Source organism: Microcebus murinus, chromosome 9, assembly GCF_040939455.1.
Source record: "Microcebus murinus isolate Inina chromosome 9, M.murinus_Inina_mat1.0, whole genome shotgun sequence".
NCBI lineage: Eukaryota > Metazoa > Chordata > Mammalia > Primates > Cheirogaleidae > Microcebus > Microcebus murinus.
In genome coordinates, this window is record NC_134112.1 from 12,745,202 (window position 1) to 12,752,020 (window position 6,819).

At 39.2% G+C, this 6,819-nt stretch overlaps 1 non-coding gene across 1 annotated transcript; it reads right to left on the reverse strand.

Annotated features, from left to right (window-relative positions):
- Positions 1-1,374: 1,374 nt before the first annotated feature.
- LOC142873185 (U7 small nuclear RNA) lies at positions 1,375-1,436 on the reverse strand. The gene has a single exon (XR_012921228.1). It is a non-coding gene; the product is annotated as a U7 small nuclear RNA (small nuclear RNA).
- Positions 1,437-6,819: the final 5,383 nt, after the last annotated feature.

Consider the following 6,819-nt stretch of genomic DNA (forward strand, 5'->3'; position numbering starts at 1 on the left):
ATGAATTGGAAAATATTTTCCTATGTCTTCTCCTTCAGCTCTAAATTAAAGTGACACGTTTTATTAAAAAATGTCATTTTTACATATTAATGTATGAATTATGGTATGGTACATATGACAATAATGTCATCTGGGTGAAACATTCTAGTGATCTCTTGCATTGATTTTCATTTCACTTAGAAGTGAGAACATAGAATGAAAAAGTATCTATGGAAAGCTTTATAACGTGTGTATGTTATCCAAATACACTGTGTAAATGTGTAGGGATTTTATGTGACGGCTCATATATACATCTGCCTAGGCCGTGTGCTTGGGGATGTAATTGCATGAACTCATGCTGCTCTGTAGGGCAAGGAGAGAAGAGGAGTAAAATAAAAATCTGTTCCATTTTCCGTTCAGGGTCATAGCAATAAAATCATACAAAATAGCACAGTTAATGGAAATTCCTGGGCAACTGACTGAGGAGATCTGAATTAACTCTAATTTTGTGTAAGTCTAACCAAATCATGGTGCTGAAAAGCTCTTCCATGTTCCAATCTCAGATACACTTGGGAATCCTGCTACAGGTCATTCTCTGCACGCCATGTCAGAATGACATTGCTGCAGTGCCTACACACATTTGCAATTAAAAGATCTTGTCAAGAGCATGAGTCACTCTCACTGGATAAACAAAGCTAGAAATGCTGAGGCAAATACGAACTGGAAGTTACCTGATTGTGTTAAATTGGTCCTCTTAGAATTAAAAACACAAAGATTGAAAAGTGGAAACTAAGTCATTAGAAAAGACAACTCTTAGTGGAGACAAATACTTCATTGCATCTGTACCTACGTGTACAACTATATTTGAGTTAACTCTATACCCGTATCTATGTCTATATACCTATTTATCTATGTTCATTTTACTAGATTTTACTCTTTCTGACATTAACACGTAATTTGGAAATTTGAAAGATATTAAGATTATGATTGTTATAAAAGGAAGATATTTAAAGTAAATTATCTTTAATAAACTTTTTATTATATAATCAGATTTCACTAGTATCAATGATACCAATTTTATTAATAAAATGAGGGTGGAGCATGAATCGGATTAGTGCCCTTATAAAAGAGACACGTTAATGAATGGAACTAATCCCATTCACCTCCCAAAGACCTCACCTCCTAATACCATCACATTGGGGGTTAGGATTTCAACACATGAATTTTGGGGGAACACAAACATTCAGACCATAGCAGTATACCCCATCGATCTCTAATTCTATTAGTGTATCTATAACTCCCTTCTATCCCTGGATCCTGCTTGTTGACATATCTGCTGGACATAGGTGTTCTCTCTCTTTCTTTCTTTCTTTTTTATTTTTAACGCTGGGTGGGGGAGGTCTTCCTATGAGGACTGGGAAACCTACCAGACAAATTCTAAAAGAGCTGTAACACTAACATGGGTGTTTATCATCTGAAGCTCAACAAGTCCAATAAAACTCTCCCCACTTTGCCTTTCTGGGCTTTTCCCCAATGGCCTGTTTTCATAATAATTTTGCAGTTAAAGGGATTCATATCTTCATAGGTGCAAAAATTATAATCTCTCCACCACTCCCCACATCCAATAGCTCATTAAGACCTATAAGTCTACCTTTCTTGAAACTATGAAATACATCCCTTCCTCTCTATCCACTCTCCCACTATGCCTTCATTCAGCAATACTTTCTTTTATCTACAATATTGCAACAGCCTCTACTTACTATTACGTTAGCTGGTACTTCCTTTAAATATTATCTTTCCAAAAGACAAATCTAATCCGTCACTTCCCTACTTAAAATCCTTGGGTGGAAATCCATTGCAAATAATTTGCAATCTATCCACCACCTTCCTGTCCAGGGTTCCCTCCTCCCTCTCCCTCCCAAGCACCCTGTACCTCATCCACTCTGACATGCCTGGCTCTTCACACTTTGGGGCCCTGCACATGCAGATTTCTCTGCTTGGAAGGAGTGTTTTTTCCCTTGTTCTCTGACTGGTGAATTTCTCCTTCACCCAATTTAAATTCTGCACTCTCAGTACAGCCTTCCTAGGCTCTTGCACATAAAGTTAATTATTCCTTTTGGGTCCCTAACCCTGTATTTCCATTCCTAACTAAATGATGCTTACCTTGGGTCAGTGAGCATGTTCCTTAGGAGGTGAGGGGATATCACTAATGCCTATCCCAGTGCCTGGCATTCAGTAGATGTCTAATAAATGTCTGTGGAGTGAAGAAATGATCTAATGAGTAACCTCTTAACTCTTCCTGGTCTTTAAGATGATAAAGGAGTTGAAAGAGAATTTGGTATGCAGCAAATACAACAATTTTTCAGGTTAGGGAACAATCATAGCCAAGTTACTGTCCAGATTCTATTTTGTATTCTGAGAAATAAATCAATTCTTCCAAGACTTCAAGTCACCATTTTGTGAATTATTTACAAAATACATCATTACCCAGGCCTTGAGCTGAAAGCCCCATGACGTGATTTTAAATTCACAGCATATAATTTCCAAGAACTAGTCTAAATTCAATGAACAAATTGTATTTAATATACCAAATTTTGAGTCTGTTGGGATTCCAAAACACTTTTAAAATTCTAATGTGTTTGGGCTCTGTTTCATTTTTGAAATGCATGTACTTAATACCAAGGTAAAAGCTGTGCAAATTTAATCTTTATAAATTACAAAAATGCTAAGAAAAATGTTATAAAACTACTTGTTTCACTTCTTTAAATATGTTTTCACTTACTATGAGAAATAATTTCTGAGTTTCATGAAGAGCTAAAAGCTGATAGAATAATGAAATTGAAGGGATTATATTAATACAAATTTTATCATTAATAGTTTACCAGTGATCTACAAACATGTTAGTGTAAATTGTTTTATTCTGAATATGTTATAGGAAACACAGCTAGTTGGTGGGCTCTAAATGAAATAGCTCTGCCTTTGTCTAGAAGGCTATTAATATCAAACAGAACAGAGCAGATTAATAGTTCAGAAATAAAGGATTTGGTCTTCCCCACAGGTGGCTATGTGTGATTTGAATGACATTTTCACTTGGTTCTTTTGTATTACAGCCAGATAGAAATTTCTTGTGACCATCTTAATTTCAGTTCTATTCATCTAGTATTAATAATATCATTAACCATTTAATGGAGAGCAGTGTGACTGTCCCAGGTGTCCTGTACATTAGATAGAGAAGAAAACTTTGAGATGAGCAACTCTGAACTCTGTCAGATAGAGAGGATATTTGGACACCGGAAATAATTTCATTAATTCTTTCTCATTAAATCCCAGTAGCTTTAGTAGTTAGTAGTATTTCCTCATGTCATTCCAATTTCACCTTCTCTCTCCCTCGAAAGTTATATTGTTTACTTTCTTTAAAAAAAAGATTCTGTTCATTTTCATCAAATGGTAATTCTTAATAAAAAAATAAATTCCATTTTGGCTACTTTTCATGTTTCTATTCTTTCTCAGCTTTGTCTTTAATGTTTCACTGCTTTGAAGTCTTCTCTTCTCCTCAACTCTGGACACGCAGGAGTATCTCAGGGGCTTCCATTCTGAAGTATCTACCACGGATTTCTCTCCAATTAGTTCTCCCCCATTTTTTTTTTTTTTGAGACAGAGTCTCACTCTGTTGCCCAGGCTAGAGTGAGTGCCGTGGCGTCAGCCTAGCTCACAGCAACCTCAATCTCCTGGGCTCAAGCAATCCTTCTGCCTCAGCCTCCTAGTAGCTGGGACTACAGGCATGTGCCACTATGCCTGGCTAATTTTTTCTATATATTTTTAGTTGGCCAATTAATTTATTTCTATTTTTTTAGTAGAGACGGGGTCTCGCTCTTGCTCAGGCTGGTTTCGAACTCCTGACCTTGAGCGATCCACCCACCTCGGCCTTCCAGAGTGCTGGGGTTAAAGTCATGACCCACCATGCCTGGCCCTCTCCCCCATTCTTAATAAACATGGTGTCTCCAGATCTTGCTACTAGCCCCTGAGAACATATTCCCATCCTCTTTCCTCATCCCTGCTGCCTTTCCCACAATGAATTAATACCCACACTTCTGTCCTCTTTGCCCTGAAGAGTCCAGTGAAATTGCTGCCCTTCAACTTTAATAACACGAGTCACCAAGGTCCTACCTGGAGCAACATACTCTGCTCATACTCTCCACGTGCACTATCCAGGCGGCCTCTGTTTTCACGTGCAGAGTTCCTCCTTATCTCTTCCTCCATTCTCCAGTTGAAAAAAATTCATGTTTATTGAGTGTTCTAACTATAAAGACAGGCTTCGATGAATAGATTCACATGCTGGTTTAAAACAAATGATGATTTTTGTGATTACTTCTTACAGAGTTATTTACTTTTCTACAAGAACTACTTATTTTTTGATTACAAAATCTAAACAGCAGTCGGCTAACATTTATTGAGCCTTTGCCATGTGTCGGTTACTTACTAGGTACTCTACCTGGCATTATTTATTCTTCATAATAACTCTGGGATATGGGTATTGTCTTAGTCACTTTGGGCTGCTCTAAGAAAAATACCATAAATTGGGTGGCTTAAACAACCAACATTTGTTTCTCATAGTTCTGGAAGCTGAGAAGTCCAAGATGAAGGCACGGGCACATCTGGTGTTTTGTGAGAGTCCCCTTCCTAGTTTACAAAAGGGTCTTCTTGTTGTGTCCTCACATGGTGGAGGGAGGCAGGAGGCAGGCTCTCTCTTGTCTCTTTAGTAAGGGCACTAACCCCATTCATGAGAGCTCCACCCTCATGACCTAATCACCTCCCAAAGCCCCCGCCCTCCAATACCATCACATTGGGGATAAAGCTTTAGCATGTGAATTTTAGGGGGATACAAACGTAGCAGGCTATCATTTTATCCCATTGTACAGTTGGTAAAATGAAACTGAGAGAGTTTAAATAACTTGTCAAAGTCCATACGTCTACTAAGTGACAAAGCTAAGATTTCTATACCATTCAGTCTGAGCCCAACATTGATACTTTAAACCACTTTAGTTGCTCACATCTTTCTAGTTGATAGGGAGCTGCCCAGTATTCTTCAGACTGCAGTACTAATGTCAGTCTATGAAGAGAGCCAAAAATGGATTTATTTTAAGTTCTCAAAATAAGTTTAAGTTTATTTTTATAAATTCTATATATAACTGAAATGCCTTCTTATTCACTATTTCCAATATTGCCTGTACATTGTATTACTATAACCCACTGTATTAATCACTTCCTATTCCCCCTGTTGGTAATGGAGGGATTCCCACCCTAGAGTTATGAGGATGGCCCAGCAATGATCCCTGGGGCTGGATGAATGAGATAAGCAGGGGTTTATTAGTCATAAATACAGCCCAGATGAGGAGGACACTGCATGCCACACAGGGCCACTCGGAGGTTAGACTTGGGAACAGAGTGAATAACTGTGGGGTAGGGGAGGCAGGCTTTGTAGTATCAGGAGGGTGAGGTGCCCCCTGGCTGCTGTGGGAGGATGTGATTGGCTTGTTTGAATGCTGGGCTGGTAGGGAATTGAAACCCACTACTCTGGGTAAAGTAGGAACTATGCCTGGCCTCCATGCTAAGAAATGTTTGCCTACAGGCCCTTATGCACAGGAACAGAGTTGAGGGGGAACTTGCAGTTAAGCCAGACAAGGCCCTCCTGTATTCACCAGATGTTAAGACAGCCCATAATACTGGGCCTTGATTTTCATCCTTATGCCACACCACACACTCTCACCCAGCTATGCATTTTACTTTTGTTCAACTCACTTGCAGAATCGAGAGTCTGGATAAGGTATCTGAAAACTCTTGATCAATTAACCAGGAAGCAAGAAGGAGGGAAAAGAATCCAGGGATGGAATTTTACTCTTGGTTCTGCAAGTAACCAGCTATGTGACTTAGTGACTTCATCTAATATCTTCTGGTGTATTTTTCTTTAACGTGACTACAGTATTACCAGGCAGCAAATAGTTTTACTGAATGAAGACAGCCCCTAGAAAGGAGGGAGGGACTACTCAGTGCACTTCTGGCTAAGAATTTTTCTCCCTTACCCACATTTCCTGCTATGATCTGAATGTTTGTGTCCCGCCCCCCCCCAAAAAAAAATTCATATATTAAATCTTAAGTCACTAAGATAAATTAGTGGGGGACTTTGGGAGATGATTAGGTCAGAAGGTGAACCCTTCATGAATGGGATTAATGCCTTTATAAAAGAGGCCCCAGATTGCCACCTTGCCCTTTCATCACATGAGGACACAGCTAGAAGGCACCATTCATGAGGAAGTGCTAGACACAGCTAGCATCTTGATCTTGAACTTCCCAGCCTCCAGAACTGCAAGAAATACATTTTAAAGAATCCTGAATAGACTAAGACATTCCTTAGAGCAGAATTTTCCCAAGTATGCTCCATGGCATCCTTTCCCCTTTGGATGCTCTCTGGAAAAAGTTCTGGGGTCAAATAACTGTGGCAAACTCCACATACATACCCTTTTCTTGCAAATTCACAATACTAAGTAATCTATAGAAACGTTCTAAGAAACCTGACTGAGGGCTTAACCAGAGGTTCTCCCCTGCATTTTTTTTGTTTGTTTGTTTTTACCATGAATCTTTTTAATTTAATTCTGTTTTTGTGGAACTTCTATGGGCATTGCTTGGATTGATGTTCTGCCAAAAAATAAACACCTTTTGGAGATGCAGGTGACTGACCTTGGTTGGCGGAGGTTAGTGCCAAGGAACATGGGCAGGTCAGCCACAGTACCTGCTGTGCCACACATTCTGCCCCAACAGCCCAGTCATGACATGTGCTCCTCT